The 23,465-nt window shown below is 47.4% G+C and overlaps 1 protein-coding gene across 2 annotated transcripts in view; it reads right to left on the bottom strand.

Annotated features, from left to right (window-relative positions):
• The window catches only part of ZBTB7C (zinc finger and BTB domain containing 7C), a 370,876-nt gene extending 348,084 nt beyond the window's left edge, over positions 1-22,792 (bottom strand). For both annotated transcript variants that reach the window (XM_053571873.1, XM_053571874.1), the window contains exon 1: positions 22,431-22,792. The gene's annotated coding sequence lies outside the window, so the exon portion shown is untranslated. The remainder of the gene's footprint in view (positions 1-22,430) is intronic.
• Positions 22,793-23,465: the final 673 nt, after the last annotated feature.

Below are 23,465 nucleotides of genomic sequence, written 5' to 3' on the forward strand. Positions count from 1 at the left end.
GCAGGCACACAGCCCGTGTGTCTCCAGAGCTCCCTCCCAGTGGCCTCAGCTGCCCTGGTTCCACAACAGGGAGATTCTCTCCCTCCCCCAAATACACTCTTTTTAACCCCTTATGGTATAGTCACGGAATCACATGATGTTTAAACCACAAGGCAGGAGTCTGGGTCCACTTTTTCAGACTCCTCACCCATTATCCTCTGTCCCGCGCCCCATCTAATGTCTCCTGAGAAGAGGCTGCTCTCTCTGGTGAACACACAAGAGGCTAAACTCTAAGAAGGCTTCTCCATTTGCTCTAAGGACAATGAGTGCTGTCGTCCTTGGCTCAGAAAATGCATCCTCTCCCCTGCCTCTCACCACTACCACTAACAAGAATCTTCTAGGCCAGATGCTGACAGGTGGAAAGAGCAGATGGAGGAGAGGGCAGAGGGCAAATGCTGAGTGTCCACAGGGTAAGAGCAGTGCCAGCCAAACATCCAGGTCCACGTGGATTCTAAGTCTGTCACTTTCAGGGGTTCAGCAAGCACAGCACTTCCCCCAGCCCATGCTGTGGATGCCAACACAGAGGCGCTGTACTTGCCAAAGAAGGGAATGCAATCTAAGCAGCAGAGGCTGGGTTTACCCACAGTGACCATATTTTTCAAACCACAAATCAGAGCTGTTCTGGAAAATCCAGGTCATAGAATAGTAGGAAATATACAAAACAACCTTAAGTGCAGGATGATGGGACATAGCCTGTGTACAGATGTGCTGGGAACCGGAGTAAATTCAAGGGCCCCACATCACTCAATCTCTAAGGACTCTCAGTCGAAGATGCAGAGTGTACCCACTTAAAATAAGGGAAAGGAAATTCCATTCTCATTTTGCTTTGTCTCAAAGAATGTTATCAGATACCACTTGATGACAAATAGAAACGTTACTCAAGTCGCCCCTTCTCGCCTCCCCATGTCTCCCACACCCTCTGCAGCCTGTCATTTTCCAACTCTTCCAAACCTTCCCAATACCCACCATGCAGCTTCTCCACCATCTCTCTCCTTTATCAGCCCACAGTCCTGTAGGAGTGATTAATTCCAGAGGAATGACCCAGGAAGACTTCTCTGAGTAGGAGACCACGTGTGGTGAGTTTTAAAGGATGCGTCAGATTTTAATAAAAGTGAAGTAAAAAACCTTTAGGTTGAGGGAATACAATGAGCAAAAGCCAACTGTCATGGTAAGTTTAGAAACAGCACAGTAGCTGGGTTCTGGGGGCATGAGCATGCAGAGACCATGAGACTGAGAGGCAGGGGAAGGCTGCTCAAGCGTGGATTTGGAAGTCTGGAGTCTGAACGCATTGCAGGTTTTTGGTAGAAACATAAAGTGTGCAAAACAGCATTCCAGGAGGACCCACAGGGCAGATTAGAGGGGATACCAGGAGAGAATGGACTGCAGCCACCCCTCTCACCAGCCTCCGTTTTAACAGATGCTCAACATGAATGAGGCTTTATTTCTAATAGGCAGTTGTAACGACCACCACTGGAAAACGTGGTCATCTGAAATCCACAGATAACTCCCAGGTGTGATTTTAGCATCACTTACAGCCAGCTGCCTCCTCTTATGAATCTCTTCCCCGAACTTCAGTAAGTTGCGAAACAGATGAGTTTGACCTTCACATCTCTTTGCCTCCACCTTCCCTCGAGTCAGAGAAACTAGCATTGAGCTGGGCCAAAGAGGGAGGGGCAGTGAGAAGAGAAGACATAGGCCTGGGCCACCATAACATGCACACACACAGACAAACAAGGGTTAACGCAATCATAAGTTAACAAGCTGACAGTAAAATACAAAAAGCACCATTGGACAAAATGCCTGGTTTTCACCCGTATACTGGTCTAAATGACTATGTGGGCTTGTTTAAGAAACCCGTTTCCCTCCTTCCAAGTGAAAACCCAGCCATGCTTTAAAATTCACCTGAGCCACCAAGCCACCCTAATTATCTCTGCTCCCTCAGCTGTCCCTCTTCTGAACAGCTTCAATACCAGTGCGCCACCTAATCCTGATGCCATCTTGGTTTTTTCTAATTCATTTTGTTTCAATGAATATTCTCATCTTCTCCCAATAAGGGAACCTGTTCATTAAGGGCAGGAACTACATCCTGCACTTTCACATGCTTTCCCATAGTTCTTGGCAATGTGTTGGGCACATAGGAGGAACAGACTAAACTTTTGCTGAGTCACTGATTGTTTAAAAAGTACTTTTAAAATGTAGCAGTGCTTATATTTGCTTTCTTTTTCATACTGGGAAATCCATGAGAAAAGTTGGTTTTAGCAAACTGATTTTGAAATATCTTACTTCATTTTAAAAATTGTGACAAATACTAGTATCACAGAAGGTGGAGGTGGAAGAGAACCACAGCGCCGCTCAGCCCATCTTACGTGGAAGTAACTGGCACATATTTGATCTAGAACAAGCAAGGGTAAAAGGATTCTGCAGAAGTGCCTCTCAGTACTTAAAAACTATGTTCTCCTTAAGCATTCAAATGATGAGTTCTCATTCTGTTTACCGGATTCATTTGTCCTTCCCCTCAACCTCTCAGGCTTTATTTGGACCTGGTTCCATTTTCATGGGACCTGTCTGAGTCATCACACTTTCTAAATAATTGCCCCACAATCTGAACAAATGTGGAGGCTTCAGGCTGATGGCAGCAGGTAACTCTGTAGGCTGCAAACCATATTCTGTCATTTATTCCCAGTGATGAACAGAGCCATTTAACTCCCTGCATGTGTATGTGTCAGGCCTGCCTGTGGATGGTGAGCACCTGGGGGTCTGCGCTGCCCTGTAGATAGGGTCGTAGAAGAATGGGGTGAAGACAGCGGGCTTCAGAGACAGACAGATGCGAAGTCAATTCGGCTCCTTCCTAGATGTATGATCCAGAGCCCTTCATTCCCTGACTCTTGAATTTCTTGCCCTTAAAAGATAGTTGTAGAGATTAAAAATGCGCGTAAGCACTTTGTCCAGGGGCAAGATTTCCCTCAGGTTTTCCCCAGAGGAGACTCCTAGCCTCTTCCTCCATCCAGGCCACCCCAGCCTACTTGTTACTAAAGAGGCCACCTGCAGCCACATTCCTGTGCAGTGAGGCTCTCCCTGATAAAAACTGAAGAACTAGATCAATACTGAAAAGGAGGAGGCTCAAAGGAAAAGCAAGAACCAAGCTCCATAATGCACTAGTGAATGTGAGAGCCCAGCACGGTGCCTGGCACAAAGAGACACTTACTACATTTGAATGACTCAATGAATCAACCAGTACTGTCTGAATTATCTCTTTACAGGTTTCTCCACACTCCCCTCTTCACTGGGGGATACTCTATGCTTATGAACCTGGAATTTCCAACAGTAAAACGTTTAGTGTATTTAAAGATGCTGTCACTGGTGGGAGACGCAACTATCTCCATCCACTTGTGGGGACAGGGCTGGGGTGGAAGCCCTTGGTGGAGGAGAGACTGTTGGGTTGTCCACACATACCTGTGCTTCCTTTCTGTTTTAATTAAAATCAATAGCTATTTTTGTCTAATTACAAAGTTAATATCCATTTACATTAAATAAAAAAAAAAACAGAAAATACAGAGGGGCTAAAGCAAGAAAATTTTAATTTTACTCTTATTTTAATATTCCTTGTCCTAGACTTTTTACAAACATAGGTATATTTTTATCAAAGTGGAATCACACCAAAAAACCTGTCCTTTGTTTTTTATTTTGATCACCTTTCCAAAGTATTACATATTTTGCTCCACAGAATTTATTTCCTTGGTCTAAAAAAGAATGCCACTTTTTAATTAGTTTTTTTAACACATGTACACCACAAAAGCAATACATATGCAAAAAATCCAAATGGCATCAAAGTGGGTAAATAAAAGGCAAAGTAAAGGCCCCTCTCAATGCCCTGCCCAATCACAGCCTCAAGAGGTAAGGTTTAGAGCTCCATTTTCACAGCTGCTAATGACTGCTTAAAAATTGTGAGCACATCATATCCCTCATCATCCTGCACAACCATCTGAACCTTCCCACAGCAAGAGTAAATTCCAACCTCACCTAGAGTTGCCCTTTCTGAGCCTCCTATTCTCCAGTGTGGGAATAAGATGCTATTCCACCACCACCAAGGTGTGGTCCCAGCCCCCAGAGGGCCATAGTTCTGCCATCCAAAAGAGAGCGGATGTCAATCCCACTGAGAGGCAATTTGGGGTGGCAGCCAGTGGGGCTCCCTTTTCTGCCACAGGCTTTGCAGCTGACAAAGGACCCTTCTATGGCTCTTGCCAGGGGCCTTGCACCCGCCTTCATGTGCTACAGGGCCCAAATGGATAAAGACAAATGGCACAGGCCAGAAAAACACTGAGCCAGGCCACAGCAGACCTGGGCTCCAACCTTCCTTCTGCTAATAACTAGCTGTGTGGCTCAAACCCTCCAAGTTTCCATTTCTCCATCTATAAAATGAAGTGACTGAACTAAAGCCTCAAAATCCCTTCCAATGCTCATGCTCAATTCCTGAGAAGCAAAACTACAGCACCTAAGTGACAGCCACCAAGTGATGGCAGCCAGGTGAAGGGAAGTCCTCTCACTACGGGCCTCGAGGCCTGAAACCCTGAGCCCAACTTGCCTAGATGATGTCACTCAGTCCACTTCACTCTCTAGAACCAGTTTGCAGTAAGCATTACCATGATTTTGTCCAATAAGGAAAATGAAACCCAGAAGTCTGACGTAACACACTCAATTTCCCACGGCCCAGTGACAGGGCCAGGATGGAAGGCCCAGTCTCCCTGCCTCTTCGTATCACTAGAATGCAATTTCTGAGTGAATTTCATTGGATTTTTGATATGCAATTCAGCCAATTATATTTTCTATAGAAAAATAAAACTTTGTTAATCAGTATTACCATGTTCACAAAAACAATACAGAATCAGTACTCTGATCCTTAGCTGTTAACAATCACTGCTTAGCTTAACCCTCCTTCTTCCTACAGCTGTCGTTTTTAAACTTAAGAGTTTATCAGAACCTCCTGGAAGGCTTGTTAAACTACAGATTAGCTCTTGGACTCACTGTGGGGTTTCTGATTCAGATGGTCTGGGTGGAGTAGAGCCACGAGTTCCCAGGAGATGCTGATGTTGTAGTCTAGGGCTGAGGTCCCCAAGCCCCCAGCCACGGACTAGTACCCATCCATGGCCTGTTAGGAACTGGGCCACACAGCAGGTGAGCAGCAAGCAAGTGAAGCTTCATCTGCATTTACAGCCGCTCCCCATTGCTCACATCACTACCTGAGCTCCACCTGCTGTCACATCAGTGGTAGCATTAGTCTCAGAGGAGCACAAACCCTACTGCAAACTGCGCATGCAAGGGATCTAGATTGTGCTCCTTATAAGAATCTAATGCCTGGTGATCTGAGGTGGAGATGTACTGCGCTCTAATCGTCCCGAAACCATCTTCCCCCACCCCAGTCCATGAAAAAATTGTCTTCCATGAAAGCAGAAAGTGGTCCCTGGTGCCAAAAAGGTTGGGGAACCCTGGTACAGGGCACCCCTTTAGAAAGCCACTGGTGTACTGTGAAAAGATCTTAGATGTGCTGAGAACATTTTTAAAGATGATTAATTATTTTCAAAAAACATTCAAAGCACAGTAAATACATTCCTTTTTTTACTCTTTTCTATCAACATAATTTAAATATGCCACAGAAGTTTAACTATAGGATCAAGTGTGCCATGAGGTAAAAAAAAGGTTGAAAAACTGTTTTAGGGGCTCAAGGAAAGCTTTAAAACTTCTAGCTACCGCCTTCCGGTGGTAAAACCCTGTAGCCTTTCAATAGTCCCAGCCCTAACTGCCATTGTTTTACTGTTATGACTTTGCCATCTACCTACTTCTCCCCTCTCTGGCACCCAGAGCAATGGAGAGCTTGGCTTTCTGCCCCGTTAGCTGGCTTTCTGCTCCACACCAGCTGGCAAAGGCTGAAAGGAAAGGCCTTCTAAGCAAGGATCCCAGCAGGGCGAATTCCCTCTGACAGTCCTTCACATCAGAGGGAAGGACTGTTGCCCTTCAAAGCACAAGATCTTGCCTTCCCACCAGAAATGGGATATCTAATAAGTACTTCCATCTACATACAATTGGTTTCTTCACTAACTTTTCTTTTAAAGCTTTGCATTCTTAATGATGAAATGCCCTTTCTATATCCCAAACTACAGTTTTTTCAGAACTTTCTTTCAATACACATGCACATACACACACACCAACAGAACGCAACCAGGATTTAAAACAGTGTTTTCTGTACTGAAGTCCAAGTGCAAGCTGTGGCTGTGTTTTTCTGTTTGGCCTAATTTCTCCCTTGTAGTTATTAGGCATAATCAAAAGACTGCTGATTTTGGAATAAAGGCCTAAGTTAGGAGGTTCTCTGGTTGAGCCTGCTCCTTCAGCTTTGCTAGATGATGATAACTTTTAAAAAATCAGACTTAGGAGTGTCACAAGCTCTTTCAAAATTTGTACAGCAAGTTTTTTGCTGTTCGCTAGAAACACCTCTCCCCGCAAAAGAAATCAGACTAGGACAGCACAATGGCCTTACCGAGAATGCTGTAAGTAGTGGAAAATAGCTCTCCATAGGTACACAAGAAACCTATGCAGGAGATAAACGTGTCTTTGGTGAGGCCACAGTGCCTTTCTGCCTGCGGTCCCCCGAGCCCCCGCTAGGCTGTTGTGGCAGGACTGGAAAGCAGATCAGGGTCCAGTCTCAGCTCTACTGCTGACCCGTGAGTGTCCCCAGACTGCTTCAGCTCCAGGGACAGTATTTGGTTGTGTGAATATAGGAGAACTGGTTCAGGGACCTCAGAAATTCACTTCAGCCCTCTCTGTTAGTGAGAAATGGACAGGGCTTTGGCCAAATGAGACAATGAATATGCTTTTGACCTGACAATACCTTGGCATCTATGAACCCTTAATGATCAGGGAGGTACTGTTGTTGTCCAAGCCCTGAAGAGCCCCCCCCACCTGCCAGGGAGGGGCCCTGCCCAGGGTAAGGCCTTCAGCCAGACCTGCTCCGACCACCACAGTCCCTGGCCCACCGGCTCCCTCCCTCAGGACAATGAAAAAGAGCAAACACACCTGGGTGGGGGGAGACAAAGCTTTCCCTTTTCTTACTCTCTCTACAACTGCCTCACTAGTACCCTCTCTCCTGACTCCTCTATATAAAAAGTTAATCACTGCACGCCTAAAACAAAGCAAACTTGATGGCATGTAAACTATACTTCAATAAAGCTTAAAAATGTTTTAAAAAGCCTTTTTAAATGTAAAGAGATTTAATTTTGTTTTTCTCTGAATAAGCTCTGAATCAAAACTAAAGGCAGTTTTGATCAGGACACCTTCAAAATGATCTCACACACACACACAGGACTACAGCAAATTCCCCTAATTAAAAATAGTCACAAAGGGCAGAATCCGAGAGGAATCAAGATGATCATAACCAACCCAAGGTTGGCAGCCTCAGACTCAGGAGTGAAGAATGGCTGCCCCTTCAGATGTTGGAAAATGATGATCCTTTGCTTTACAGGAAGCCAGGACCCTCCCAGACCCCTGAAAAAGTACAGAGTTCCCAATATTCAGAGCCTTTTTGCAGCATTTGCTTTCTGACTGAGCATCAGCAGAATGAAGCAGGTGACACACTGAACATGCCACTGGCACCCCTTCCTAGTCCTGGCCTATGTCCAGCCCCAGGGACCTCAGGTGACCAATGCTTCAGTCGATTCTACAGTATTTCCCTTGTGGCCACCTCACTTGAAAACTACCATGGTTCAGCTCTTTTAATTCTTCCTACACTGGAATGGGCTATAATAAATTTCAACTTGGCATTCTTTTTTTCTGAACTTCAAAAATTAAACTTCCACGTGACTTTTTTAATTCAGGTGCGTTGTACCTGCAAGTCCTTAGAAATGTCTCAGAAATGTCTTTTCCTCCTGCTCTATTTTATTGGGTCAAATCAAGCCAGCAATGGCAAATTCTCTAATGATTGATTAGAAGGTGTCAAAAGCATTTTCTTGCGGTGGTAGGTTAAAAAACAATTTCTGAAGAGCTCTCTGCCTGGTCATAGAGCTCAGCTACACCAGAGACTCAGGAAATGACTCAAGCTGGAGGAAGTAAGGGATGTGAGATCTGAACTTGGGAAAGATCAGATGCAGTAGGTACATTTGTTTTGACAAATCTTTTCTTTTTAATCATCTGTAATAAGACCATAGTACATCGTGCCATGTATATGATATATTTGGAAAGGTAATGAAGTCTGGGGAGTAGGCAGAGTAACTCAGCTCCAAGCTATTAAATCTTGGCTTAGAAGTAGGATAAAGTCAGAGATTTGCATGTATGTGTGTAAAAATTGTATAGGCTGGTACATTAGGAGGGGCAAAAATTATCCAGGTTCTACTACAATATTGAGATTTAGAACATCAGAGCAGAGTGACTACATTTTTCTGTGGAGATCTTTACAGCTATTTGAAATTATGAACCCATAATATGCAAATGCACGGTGCTGAGAAATACACATTCTTGGCAGAGACTGAAGATGTTGTAATGTGTGCTGTAAACGGCGACGCGTATGTGTATAAAATCAGTGCGCACATACTAACTGGTCGATTATCCCCTCTAAAACCACACATAAATTCTCCTGACAGGAATTGGAATTTTGCACACATCCCAAGAATGAACCGACTCTTAATGTGCTGTGCGTGTATGAAGGATAGAGTATAAAACAGCATCCGAAAGGGTCACCAAGCTAAGGGAGAGAGCTTTCCGATTCTCAAGCGTGACAACAAAGGGTTTGGGGGTTACACTGTCCTTCTCAGCATGGTAACTATAATAGTAGTAGTTGCCAATAATATTTATTAAGTTCTGGGCTCTGTGACACCCACTGTCTTGGGTGCTTTCCACCCACAATCCCATTTAGGGAGAAAAAGGGACAGTGTGTGTGCACAGCAGAGGGGTGGCAGGGGTGTGTACGGTGTGGGTGGGTGTGCACGTGTGTGTTCTATTCATGTGCTTTACCACAGGGGCAAATGGCTGCTTTCCCAGGGAATGTAACAATGTATAATGGTGAAAATGTTACTTTGTCTGTGAGGAAGGCAGGAAGGAGAACTCAGACTCTAGGTACCCAGTAACTGGGGGCAGAGTGGCGAGACTAGTTCAGACCTGAAGCCAAAATCTAGTTAATAGCCATTTCTGAGCAAGCAGCAGAAAATTAGGGAACCGCAGTCCAGAATCTGAAAAGAGGTAACAAATGCCCCAAATATGAATGTTGCTGAGTCAGGTCCCTACAAACGCAGGGTCTTAAAAATTGTCAGGAAGAAAAGAAAAACGCCTTTAGTTAAACAATGGCTTTTAATGACTACAGCAAATAGGTGACTCTTGGTGAAGTGGCTGAATCTTGTGCATCAAAATCTGTCATAAGGAATTCCTGGCAAAGCTATGGATGTAGAACACAGCATGATTTCATTTTCTAAAATAAAAGCAGAAATATTTTATCGAATAATTCACTTTTACAACCTTTCTCTCTATCCTGCCCCCCTTACTAAGCACTTTAGAAAAAACATCCAAGGACTCCAGGTATAGACAAAGACAAGCACACACTTTACCTGTTTCCCAGTGGCTGGTAAGGACAGTCACTAGGATTTTGTCATCTGCTTTCTCATCTTATGAGCAAGATTTCTGAGTTCTGGAATCTGAATTAGGAGATGATTGGCAAAATGGGCAAAAGCACATCCAATATCAGAGATAAATCCAAATAGGAAGTATTTTCCTTGCCCTCAGAGAGCTTTCAATAAGTATTCTGCCAAAGTCAAGGCAAGGAGCCTGAAATGAACATGATCTCCCCAGGTGAGCCTCCATGCTTCCCCCTACTAATACTTCATTAAGGCACAGATTCCCAAATGCTAAAGCCAGACAGAAAAATAAAAGATGAGCTCTTTTAAGTGGTTTATATTTATGTATAAATTAGTACTAGCACAGAGAAACCTTGAGATTACAAAGACAGATAATAAACTCACTGAAGGAAGCTTATGCAAACATGGGCCTTTGAAGGGAGTCCTTGAATCTCTTCACCAAGCTTCACAGCCTCATCATGACACAGGATTTATTAGCCCTCAAATTCTCTCCTTTGCTCCTGTCCACTTGCCACCCCCACATCACACAGAGTATAATGAAAGAGGAATTCTCATCCTTAACCATGAGCCACAACAGTGGCTGTCACCAAGTCATGTTGCCCTCACAGAAGTTGAAATACAGAAGTACCCATCTACAGAACTATAAAACGTGCATAAACACACACCTCGGGGTGTCTCGTCCCCTGAAATTAGTGACCTGATATTTCTTTGTGCTGGTAGTTGCATTTTTACAACCCAGCTTAAGTGGCTCCAAAAGCAATTTCCTAATGTGCCCAAAGAGATGTTGGCCAATGAAGAATAAAAATCATTCCAGTTTGGTGCTGGCTGGACTGAAATAAATGGTTTTAATACTCAGTATCGAGTGGATCATCTCTTCCTCTTTCCAATGAGAAACAAATTATCATTGTTTAAGGCTAAAATAGAAATGTATGCCATCCCTGAAGTACATTGAGTTAAACTAGGCAGAAGCCAGATGTGAGCTCAAGGGGTTGAAGGGTGGGAGTGGGGACCAGCCTCAGAGTTAAGATCTGCAACAGTTCATTCCCCAAGCACGACTCCTTTACCTGAATATTTCGTCCTGCTTCCTGGACACACCTTTCTGCCAAGGGGATATTTTACCGAGCTTGACCCCTGTCAGGTTGCCCCCCACCCCCATCATTCCTTTGCACACACTATTCCTCCCACCCTGGATACTCTCTGGGAAACCTGGGGTCAATTTAGGGACAGTGAGAAAGAATCTAGGCTCTGGATTCTCCGCCACATCCTGTTAGCTGTGCCACCTGAAGCCTGTTAACCTCAGCATTCCATGCCTCAGATCATCATCTGTTAAATGGGAATAAGAACATGTAATTGAAAGCTGCCAGGCACATTAATGGGTGTGTCCCATGTGGGGAGTACCAACCACGCAGCATGTTCTCAATGTGTCAGTTCTTGTCCTCCTACCAGCTCCGTTCCCCAAGTCCACGTCAAGTCTGGCAAGCTGGTAACTCTAACACAGACTCTAAGGCACACAATTGTTCCTTGCTTTGAAATCTTACAGTCTTTACAAGCTACACTACATCTTTAGCCCTTCGGCATGAGGCTTCTATGTGTCCTGCATGTGTCATGATCTTCCCAAACAGATTTTCAAATCCTTGAAGGCAGAACTTAGCCCAGGATTAAAGACAACATGAGTCCAAATACACCTGGTGTTCCCTGTGGGATCACAGCTTCTTTACTTGTACCCTCACAAAAGCAGCAAAGATTCTTTTTGTAACCAGGCATTTCCTGGGCCAATCTGCAACTCTTTAGCCACTTTAGCCCCTTCAAGCCCACTGATGGGGTCCACACTCTCACCCCGTGGGGTGCTTCAGGAAGCACTCTGAGCCCCCAAATGGGCCCAAGGCCAAGATCCATGGGAAACAGATCTTGCTCAACCCAGGACAGGAGCAGTGAGCTATGAATCTGCAGGTGAAGTATGCTTTCTCTGACATAGTATGGGGATGGTTTCTCCCTGATGACCACAGCCCGCTCTGTCCACAGGGCTGCTGGGCCTTTGCTGCCCTTCTGCTGCTCAGGGAACCACCTAAGAGCTGTGCTCACCAGAATCTGAAGCCAGCCCAGACTGACAGGGCCAATGAGGGGGAGGGGTCTCAGAGCCCCTCAAGGTCAGAAGAAGCACCCTAAGAATACACAGAGTCCCCCTGGCTGAGCCAGGATCCCACACCCTGCCCTTTGGTAGACCCTGCAGGTGGGCAGTCACCCTGAGGCAGCTGAGGCAGACCAAGGGCATGTGTTATGCATGAGCTGGGGTCAAGAAACTTTCAGCTCACATAAGCCAATCAGGCCAAGCCCACTGCCCCTAGGCACAGAGCTCAACACCACCTCTAGGGCTTCCATCTTCTTCCCCCAAGGCTGTGTCCCACACTCCTTTAACCCCAGCGTGAAGCTGCATCTGCAACTTCTCCCCTCAAAGTCACCTTCTTATATCAGAGCCCCAAGCCCACCCCCCAAACGCGAGCACAGCCCTGCACACCTGTCCTCCTTTGCTCCCCCCACCCCCAACCCACTGCCTGACCCCACACCCAGAACCCAGTAAGAGCTCAGGAAACACTGGTGTTGACTGTATGATTCATTCTCTAGGAAGTTCAAGCAAAAATTATTTATTCCACTCTTAATCTTTAGACAATTAAGCATTTTTTGTCCTTTGAAGTATCTTGTGAACAATAACTCAGCAAGATTATTCTTGACAATGCTATAAATCTGTCTGTATTTAGAAAACTCAAAGATCACTTTCATTTAAAAAAATCAATAGGTATCATCAGCAAAAGACTAGAAACCAAAATATTCATGCTTAAGGGACAATGAAATCAAGTGAAGGGATAATAATCAGGTGTTTCTAAGACAAACGAAGTAAAAAGTAAAATACAGGTGCACGATATGCTTCTATCTGAGTAAAAATAATTAAAAATTCGCATGCACACATATGTACACATACACACGTGTTTTGTGGCACAGGCATTGACTGAAGAAACCATTAACAGCAGTTGCCTCGTGTTAAGGGAGCTAAAGGCAGTGAGAGAAAGATGTTTCGCTTTAAACACCCTTTTGTACCTTTTGAATTTTAAACCATAGAAGTAAGTGTTGACCGATTTGAAAAAATCAAATTAAAAATTCAAAGCAAACAGTGTGTGGAAAAGCAATAAAAAAATCTACTTCAGGAAAACATAAAAGAGAAATCCTCATTTTAAAATGGTTCAAGGCAGCCTGTTGCGTCATCTGTTCACTGTGGCAGAGACAAAACCAAAGAGGCACCAAGGCTGGCAGAAGGACAGGGGATGGCGGGGGTGGCAGGAGGCGGGTGGCACTGGCCACAGCTCCTTTCCTCGCCTGCCCTCCGGAATGGCCTGAGAGAGGAAGGAAGCCTCTCTGAGCCTCAGCGTCTTAATTCACAACAGCAGCGTTTGGATCTGCTCTGGGAGCACACAGGTCCCTTTCTTGTTGGGGAGTTGGGGATCTTCAGGTAGATGAAAGCCACTTACTTAGTAACAACCTAATTTCAAAAAGAAGAGACTTTCCTTAAAAAGGAGGAACACGAGCTTCTGTTCCCCTCGTGGAAGTTGGTGACTGGGAGATAAAAACCTCACATCCCAACTCACCAGAGTGCAATGAAACCAGTGCCTCTGACTTCAGGAGCTTAAAATACATTCAGGGACACGCCCTTCCCTCTGAAACACACCTGCTGCCTTTCCTCCCTCTCCCCACATCCTCTCTGGACAGGCCAAGTGCCCATTATAACAGAGCTAAAAATTTTCCTTTTTTGTTCTAATATTTCCTGCAGAGCCCCTCCCTTCTTTTATAGCTACCATTCACAGCCATCAAGGATGACCCAAGAACAAGAGGAAGCTTCAGAATTGAAACAATCAAAACACCTCACTTTTTAAAAATGATAATTAATGCCTTCTTCAAGCCTCAGCAGGATTTTAGTAAGTATATCTCTCCTTCTATCCAAGGTAGGGTAGGAGAGAAGGCCTACGTGTGAGCATTTCCAAAACACATTTTTAAGAAGGAACCTGATGGTGATGACCGGGCACTGCCTATTCTTAGAGAGACCTACTGTATAAATTGTTCAGACAACTTTGTTAAGTTCATGTTTTAAAATATGGGCCCAGCAGTCTTCTCTGTTGCCCAGACTTCCCTACCCCTGCCTCAAAGCCTCACCTCCATTTTCTTCAAATGTGAGAAGGGGCTAAGTTGCTTTCTGGGTCCTTCTCTTGGGAATTAGAGAACACCACAGCCAGAATGACTCTTAGAGATGGGGAAATGGAGGACCATAAAAATGGAATGGCTCCCTCAGGATTATGCTATACACCTGCCACTGGGCCAGGACAAAAGTCCACTTGCACATCCCTTAGATTCTTCCCTGTTTTCCCTTGCTTGGGAAGTGTTCTCTCCCCCACCCAACCCCCATTCCCAGGTTCTCCCAGGAGCCTGGCTGTTCTTTTTAGAAATGCAGAGTCCCCTAGTACTCCCAGCCTCCCCCAGGTTAGCCCCCAACCTCTGCTCCAGGCTGACTGAACTGTAGTACCAAGCCACTTGGCCTGTAGGGCTGTGAAGCACTTGAAATGTAAATCACAATATTTTGGATATATCGGGTTAAATAAAATATCTTCACAAAATTATTTTACCCATTTCTTTTTACTTTTAAAAAATGCAGCTACTAGAAAATTTTTAAAATATATTGATGTCTTCCACTGTATCTCTGTTGGGCTGAGTTGCTCCAGGCCATATGCTTAACCCTTCAGTTGCCAGTTAGCAAAACTGACCTGGCCCCTGTCCCATCCGTGTGGACATTCTATTATAAAGACCAATCCACACGCAGGTGCTAATGACTAAATAGTATGTCCCTATCACTGACATCTCGTTGAGCTCTTCAAGCCTCAGCAGGATTTTAGTAAGTATATCTCTCCTTCTATGTGAGGTAGGGTAGGAGGGAAGGCCTACCTGTGAGCAGCTGCTTCCCCCAACAGTCAGCATTCTTGGAGGTGGGATTTTGATCTCCTGAAATGCAGTGATAGCTTGGAGAAGACAAGGAAGATCCGCAAGTCCTGGACACATTTTGTTGTTTGACCCTAATCCTGCGTCTTCACTCAGGGTTGTCCCATCAGGTTAGGAATAGAAATTTACAAAACACACAAACTGCAGCAGCTCCCATGGACAGCCCCTTGCATTCTTTATTAGGAGCTACTTTTTTTTTTTAATTAAGTCAAATACACATAGATCATGAATACATTTATGCATATGTGGGGTATAATGTGTTGATAGGTATCCAATGTACTCATACTTCTATGAAACCTACTTATATTTACTCACACTGTCTTATGAAAGATAGAACACAACTATTATGAGCTATTCTAAGTGCTTTGCATATATCTCATTTTCCCAACCACCCTATCAAGTTGGCGTTGTCACCTACGCAAGGACAAAGAAACCAAAGCTTAGGTTACGTTATGTGCCTCAGGTGATGCAAGTAGCCAAGTCATAGGACTTGGGTCTGATCAACTTCAAAGCCTATGCTCCTCAACCATCCCTCAACTTACCAAGCCTCCATTTCCTCATTTGCAGTTTGAGGATGACACCTTCCTGAAGGTAGGTGGGGCCTTACAATCTCCAGGACCCGTCCTCCCCCCCGGAACTAGGTTCTGGGCCCTCAGGTGGTGACAGATTGAAGGGCCCCTGCCTCTTCCCATTCCCTGGCTTGGGCTGCACCCCCATCCTACTTTCTACTCTGTGAGGCTTCACCCATGCCACCCTCCTTGCTGGGTCCCTCTAGTTTCTATCTCCAGGGAGTTAAGTGTTTCTAGCCCCTTAAATCAAGATTCCCCCTAAGCTGACCTCCTAAAACCCACGAGAATTAAGTTGGAGTACTGTGTCCCACAGTCATGCCCTAAACACACTCATCCATGATACAAGTTCATATTTCAGAATCGAGATTACATCCCAGGTAGGGTTGGATGCTGTGAAGAACATAGTAAACGAAGATGTTTCAGGACACAGAGGAACCAACTGTGATGACCCAGCATATGATGCCCCAGGCCCTGTGCTCTACCCCCAGCAATAGCCCTTGATTGTCATTAACTTAATCAAGGTCTTACCTCTCACAGGAAGAACTTTGTACTTTATTCGTTCTCATCCCTACTGTGTGCTGGCCATTCTTCTAGGCCCTGGGAACACAGCAGTGAAGACACAGTCCCAGGCTCCTAAAGGGGTGAAGGATTGTCCTGCAAACAGGCCCTAAACACACTCATCAACAATAAAAGTTCATACTTCTCAAGTTCTTCCTGCTTTTCTTATTTTGAGGTCAAAGAATGATTAGTTAATAGGCACTGATCTTTTTCCTTATACTTAAATAAATATGGTATATTACTTGAAGGAATGCTACACCATCCATCACAAGTATATATCTAAAAAACATGATGACCAGGTAACGTAACAGAGTACTCAGCAGGGTGCTCCTTAACATGTTGAGGGAGCACGGTGAGCATGAGACGCACATCCACAGTGTGTTCAGAGCGGGGGGCGGGGAAGGAAGACAGTGGAAAGCACAGAAGGCAAAGCTTACTGAAACCTGAGTCTGTCAGGAGACTTAAAGACATTTTCTTCTAAGTCTAAGTGATTCTCAGCAGGAGCCTGAATCCCAGGCTCCCTAGGGAAAGGAATCTTTCTGTTTAGTAAAAGACGGCATGGATTGCCCAAGTTTTGGAAAACAATGTTTATTCCCAATTATATTTTATGTAAGTTGTTATATGTGTGCGTGTGTGTATGTGTGTGTGGATGAGAGAAAAAAGACTGGAAGGAAATACAGCAAAATTAGGATGTTGTAGCAAGTTTTGTTTTAATTTTACATTTTCACACATTTCCAGATTTTCTACCATGAGTCTCACTGCTTTCATAATCAGAAAATCCAGCAAACTGAATGCTAATAGTTTTTTAATTTCCACATGAATCTGTTTTCACAGGCACCATTTCAGTGGGGTTTGAAAATCAGTAGGGTGTGAACCACGAATGTATTCCCCACTCCTGCAGGGCTGAGTGTGCCCCTGGCCCTGAAGAGAAACCTCCCTGCAACCACACCAGCAGACAGCTGTCCACAGCTGTTCTCAGAAGGCTGCCAATGAATGGAGCGGGTGGAAAAACACAACATTCCTAACTCTCCAAGGATGGCATTATGCTTGGAACTCTTGCCCACCAAAGAAGTAAATAAACAGAGAGAGAGAGAGAGACCGACCAGTGGAGCTAGAGGATCTTCAGCTACCAGAGGTCCCAAACTCACTACATAGTATCTGAGAGAAGACCCCTTCACCTAAGCCAACCACTCTTGTCAAATCAAAGCAAATCACGCAACAATGCCCGCCCCCCCACCCTCCGACTGTCTCCCTTGCATGCCACCTCCCCTCCCTACCATTCATCGTAGTAAGTATGAACAAGCTTTATTTCTGCTTCTAGGCTGAAGCGGCCAAGAGGGCAGAGCCCCACACTGATTCATCTTCATACACCCCCAAAGCACTACTCATGTTCATTCCCCGGGGGTTTACTGGGACACTGCTTTCTATGTGGCAGCCCCTGTTCTGGTGTTGAGGGTGCAACAGGAGCACAACAGACATGGTCCTGCCCTCATGGAATTTACCTTCTAGTGGTGGAGGACAAAGAACAAACAAGAGGAAAATGGAGGTTATATCCCAGGTAGCGTCGGGTGCTATGAAAGATCACAATGCTGGGAGATGTTTCAGGACCCGGAGGAGTCAACTGTGAGAAGACCTGAGGGAAGGATGTTCCAAAGAGAACAGCTAAGCCACAAACACATGAGCTCAGTGTGTTCAAGATACAAAAAGGAGCCAAGAGGGTGTAGCACACGGAGTGAAGGGGAGGTCAGAGAGGCAGGCCAGATCCCAAGGGCCCACAGGTCAGTCTACAAGGGAGTGGCCCGGGCTGCCTGCTTTGTGGGGCTGGATTATGTGGTGACAGCCAGTAGAGGACCTCATCACTATCTGTTGAACTGACCCCAGCATCCCTGGGGTCTGGAATAACCAATTAGCTTGACCCGAGGGCTCTCACAGCATCTATGGAGCCCCATCTCTTCTCATCCACACTCTGCTTCTACGTCTTTCCACCTCTTGACACACCCACATGGCACAGACGACAGCAACCAAGAAGCAGATGTGACTGTGGTCCACCCATTCACCCATGCCCAGCCGTGGCCTTTGTTCAGCAAACATTTTCCACGCCCAGGGCCTGTGCTGGATGCCAAGGTTGTGAAGATGAGCAACACACCAGCCCTGCCCTCCAAAGCTCCAGCCAAGGGGACCTAGGAAATGCTGGGTAGCCATCGCCTCTCCATCCAGAGCCTCCTATTTGTCTTCTCCCCTGGTTAAATCTGCTTTGAGCTCCTGAAAAGGTCTGATGGGTTAAAGAAAGAGACAAACTCAGTGCCTGGCCTGCCTCCGCAGCCCCACCCCACCCCACCCCCATTCCTTCCTCCACCAACCCAGGGAGAAAAATCTGTTCAATCTCAGGAATGAAGCTGTAACTGGTGGCATGGCAGGTACTATTTATTCCAAGACAAAGGAGGACTTTGATGTTGATGTGAAGATTGGTGGGTGGGCGAGGGGGGCATCAGGGACTGGTCTGGAGTAGGTTTCCAAAAGGAGGGCAAGAGCTTTGAGTAAATGTCTCAAACCTCCTCCACCAGCCCCAAACAGAAAACGCCTCAGCCTAGAGTCAGAGGCAACCACATCTCATCTACGGTTTTCAAAAATCTCCTGCATAGGGCGGCGCCTGTGGCTCAGTGAGCAGGGCGCCGGCCCCATATACTGAGGGTGGCGGGTTCATACCCAGCCCCGGCCAAACTGCAACAAAAAAATAGCCGGGCATTGTGGCGGGCGCCTGTGATCCCAGCTACTCAGGAGGCTGAGGCAGGAGAATCGCCTAAGCCCAGGAGTTGGAGGTTGCTGTGAGCTGTGTGACACCACGGCACTCTACCGAGGGCAATAAAGTGAAACTCTGTCTCCACAAAAAAATACATAAAAAAAAAAAAAAAATCTCCTGCATAAAAATCATTGCTGTCAACTGTCCTCACTTTAGCAGATTCTAAAGTTCTACTCTGAGATTTCCAGGATGCACCTCACTTTGTGCAAGTGGGGAAGCAGTGCCAAAGAAAAAGTGCACACACTGGCACTGGAAAATCCTCATATCCTAAATTCCCCCAGAGAAGCTGATACTCCAAGAAGCCTTGCAAGATTCCTCCATATAGGTCAGGGTTCGCTCCAATACCCCCCATGTGGCTGGGTGGTGCATTTTCTTCCAGCGGGACACGGGCACCCTGGGGAGAAGTCAGCACTGCAGATGGTTCCAGACCCTTGAGTCTCTTCTTCCCAGGAGGGGAGGAGGGGTTATAAATAGCCTGGACTCCTTCAGCCCTACACAAGCACAGATCCACACCCCCGCCCCAGCCTCAGCCAGCTGGTCCCTCCCAGCCCAAGTTCCCACAGGCTGCTATGAGAGGGAGGACAACTGCCCACCCTGAGCAGGGGTGGGGAACAAAAATGCCCTGGTGACAACCTTTGATGAATTGTAACTGAACCCCCACCACCCCTCTGCATCCCTTTGTAATTACAGTGCTGGAGAGTGACAACTAGCCAGCAGTATGACCTGGGGGTGTCTTACACTCTGGTCAGCCCAGAAAGCCCAAGCTGCATGCTCAGAATGTTAATGCAGTGGAGGAAGTCACAGGAATAACACTCCCCCTCTCTCTGCCTCAGTTTCTCCCTCTGTAAAATTATCAACTGAACTATCTAGCTGGTGGGAATGCTGACTACATTTGCATACAGCAAAAGTGAAAGGTACTGTCAAAATTTAACACTATTATCGTTAGGACGTCAAATCTTACTTTCTTCTATAGCATTGTTTTTCAGCCTTTTTTTTTTTTTACTTCACAGCACACTTATAATTGAACTTCCACATATGCTTAAATAATGTTGATCAAAAGGAGTTTAAAAAAGAATATATTTACTATCCTTTGAACTTCTTTAGAAAATAATTTAATTAGTGGACTTAAAAAAATTCACAGCATACCTAAGATCCTCCTACAGCACACCAGGGTGCTATGGCGCACTGGTTGAAAATGAGCGTTCTATAGGATCCCTAAGTACAGGGCATGGACCGGGGACCACTGATTCATATCTGTTCATGAGAGCTTAAGAATTATCCTCAGCAGCACTGCATTAGCCTTGAATTCTTGATACTGCCATGTCCTTGAAAGCAATCAAATTTACAAAATATTTCTCTCTTACAAGTCATCTCTGACTACTACAGATTGACACTCACTGTACCCAGACCTATTGTGATTTAATAAAATGCTGCTGGACGATACATAACATTATAGTCTGAAGGCTAACCATTGGCCTTAGAATATCTTGATTTGACTGGGGGGGAGTCTTAACAATCACTGTTTACCATTCAGTTCCTTCCCACCCATACACACTAGGAAGAAACAAGTGGCTAAAATCTAAGCAGCCAACTCACAGTTCTTTTTAATTAAGACACTTTGTTTGCTCAATAAAATACAGAGTAAAAAACATTTACTGAAAACCCACTCATTGATGTTTAATAGCTGTGTCAAATACTCATAACAACATTTATTCCAACACCCCAGATAATTGCTCATCTTTCTCATTTGGTATCCACAACAGCAGAGCATTTGTGCCCAAGTGTAATTGATCCAAAATTGGGCTCCCTTTCAAAAATATCTGTAAAACCTAATTACAGGCAAACAGAGTTCTGGCACCCTATGGAAAGTGGGTGCTTCAGTGACACAAGCTGCAAACTCATCTTGGCTAATCAAGCTGCATTATGTTACAAAAGGAGTTTGAGGAATTTGGGACAATGAGGGGGCAGGAAAAGTTGGGATAGTGTCAGACTGGACTTGCAGAGTCAGTCTTGCATTTTTTTTAAGCCATGGGCAGGGAGCAAGAAATATACCACATTAGCTGGCAAACTTGGATTTAGAAAGCACCAAATAATGAGTTCATGAAGAGTCTGGGGTGTGAGACTGGCATTTCTGATCTCAGGCCCTACAAGGCCTTGCCCAGGAAAGTGTCTCCACCCTGGCCTAAAAGCTGATGTAATTTCTAGTTTCACTGGGCCTCTACCCACTGTGGCAGGTCACCTGCCTTCCTTGGGCCTGAGTTTGGTCATCTGTAAAATGAGCACTCCTAACATCTGCAGAGTCTCTTTCAGCTCTAAAATTCTGTGACCTTCTTTAAAGCAAAGAGCTTGGTTTCTCTCACGTATTTTTGGGGGCAGGCGGAACACAGAGTGGGAGCAGAGGACCAAGGGGAATGAAGGACTGAGCGTTTCCAGCTTTCACGTAGTTCTGTACCTACTTGCAACACCAGGTATCAGACCTGCTCCGGGAATAATGATTTCTTTCACCCAGGACAGACCTACAGTGGTGGTTCTACCTCGCTGTGCTGGATTCATCAACCTGGCCAGTGAGGAACCGGGCCAAGCCACCGGACTTCTCGGTGCCTTTCTCCTAGAACTGGACACGGCATATCTTTTTTAAGTGGTCTTCCCTTCCCACCCTGGCCTTTCTGTCCCAGGAGCACCAGAAACCCCAGCCTTAGCCTTGCAAATGGTCAGGGAGGCTCCAAAGGGGGGCAGCCAAGCCACCAGCCCCAGCTCGCCTTGGCCCTGCTGCCCGCCAAGGTTTAGGACCAGCCTCCACTGTTCTGTAGCAAAGGTAATGAGCTGCTGCTTCGCTTTCCTTTGGCTCCTCGTGGTCTTCCTGCTAGTGAAATCAGGCAACCAGCCGGAATAACAAAAGCACAGCGGCCAAAGACAGTTCGTTTTCAATGGAGCAAAAGACGCGCGCATCTTGAACCAAGACGCCCGCAGTTCCTGTGCGTGTCGCTAGGAAATAAACCTGAGCTGCCCCAGGCAGGTAACAGGTACCAGACAAGGCTCGGCTCTACTTGCCGAGTAACTGTGTGCGTGTGCCCGGTTTCCTCAACTTCCCAATTTGACAGCAGCAAGGATCTGAGAGTCCCTTAAGAGCGCCACCTCGGGCCAGGACCGCCACGCAGCACTCAGGCCTCATCTCGAGGTGCGGGATCCCAGGACCTTTCTATCCCCTGTTCTAAGCGTCAAGAAAAAACAGTCTGAGGTGCGGATGCCAAAGTCCCAGAAAACCGTCACTCTCCAAAATGCTCCCGCACCTTCCCAGTAGAAGTGCGGTAAAACTTTTGGCAGAAACCACCTGTGGCTGCGGACCGGCTCGCCCCGCTCCGGCCCGGAGGCGCCGCCGAGCCCCGGGCCACACGCACTCGCAGAAGTTCCTTTCCAGCCCCGCGCACCACTTCGCTCCGGGCCGCGGTGCCAGCCAGGAGGCTCGGCGCCCGCTCGCTGGCTCGCTCTCCGCTGGCTTTCCCTTCCTTCCTTCCCTCCCCCCCTCCCGCCTCCTCCCTTTGCATGGCTGCCGCACAGAGCCCCTGAATGGCCACCGCAGCCCCCCGCCTCCTGTCCGCTGCGCAGAGGGCGCCCCTACCCCCCGCCGGCGCACGGGGCGCGCGGACCGCTGGCCTCCTAGCAACGGCCCCCATAATCGCTTTCCGGCGTTGCCGGCGCAGAGCCACCCTCCCCGCGCCCCGCGCCCCGCGCCCTCCCGACCTGCCTCAGCAGCCGAGGTGCGGGGAAGACCGCGACCCTGGCAGCCGGTGCCCGAACCCGGCGCGCGAAGCCGCTCACCTCTGCGCGCCGCCAACCCTGAGCGCCTCCCGCACTTGGCGCCGCGCCGCGATCCCCGCGTCCTCTCTCGCCGCGGCTGCCGTGGTCCGTCCGTCCCTGCGCGCTTGAGCAGCGCCGGCCGCGCCGCTGTCAGAGTCTCGTGGCGGGGCTGCGCCGGCGGGTGTGGAGCAGAGCGGTGGCAGCGGATGCGCGGGCAGCTCCTCCCTCCCCGCGCAGCGCCTCCGCCCTCCTCGCGCCCCGCCTCCCGCGCCGCGGCTGTCAGCCCCGCGCCCCGCGCCCGGCGCCCGCGCCGCCGGCTCGGGGGGCTCACGGGGCTAAAGGGCCCGGATGTCTGCGGTCGCCGCTCGCTCGCGCCCGCCCCCTTCCTCGGGGCCCCTTCCTCGTACTGCCACTCATGCACTTGCCGCGTCCCAGCCTCCTCCCTGGCTCCGCTAATTTCTATTTTGACAGTAACTGTGGCGAGTGGGCGGCGCTGCGGGGGGCGCCCGGGTCCCGCGGAGGTGGTGGGCGGGAGTCAGGCCCCAGCGCGGGGGCGGAGTAGGGGGCCGGGCAGAGCCACCAGCCGCTCGGGGCTCCGCGTCTTTCTTCTTTCTTTCCTTTTTTCTCTTTACCTCCTCCAGGATTTAAAGGGACAGCCCTGGCCGAGGCAAGGGGGGGAGCCCAGGCGGCCGCCGTTTCCCCGGTCTCCAGACGCCCTCTGCGGCCCGGCCGGACCCACCCGCACTCCGAGCGCCGGCTCGGCGCCGCCGGGTATTTTTAGGTCCACACCCGACCCGAGGCAGCGGTGTGACAGAGACTGGCTTCGCCGTCCCGGCGCACAGCTATTTTTACAGAGTCCGATGGGGGAAGAAATAAAACAACTCGCAACTGCTTTCCACCCAAAAGTAGGGAGCAAGGAGTGGGGGTGAGAAGTTTCCCAAATGCTCTCGGGCGAGCGCTTCTAGACACCCCGCCGACACGAGAAACCGCGGTCTCGCAGAACTCTAGGGCACCCTAGTCCCTGCGGGAAAACCCTGGAGGCACTTGTACCCCAAC

Source organism: Nycticebus coucang, chromosome 19, assembly GCF_027406575.1.
Source record: "Nycticebus coucang isolate mNycCou1 chromosome 19, mNycCou1.pri, whole genome shotgun sequence".
NCBI lineage: Eukaryota > Metazoa > Chordata > Mammalia > Primates > Lorisidae > Nycticebus > Nycticebus coucang.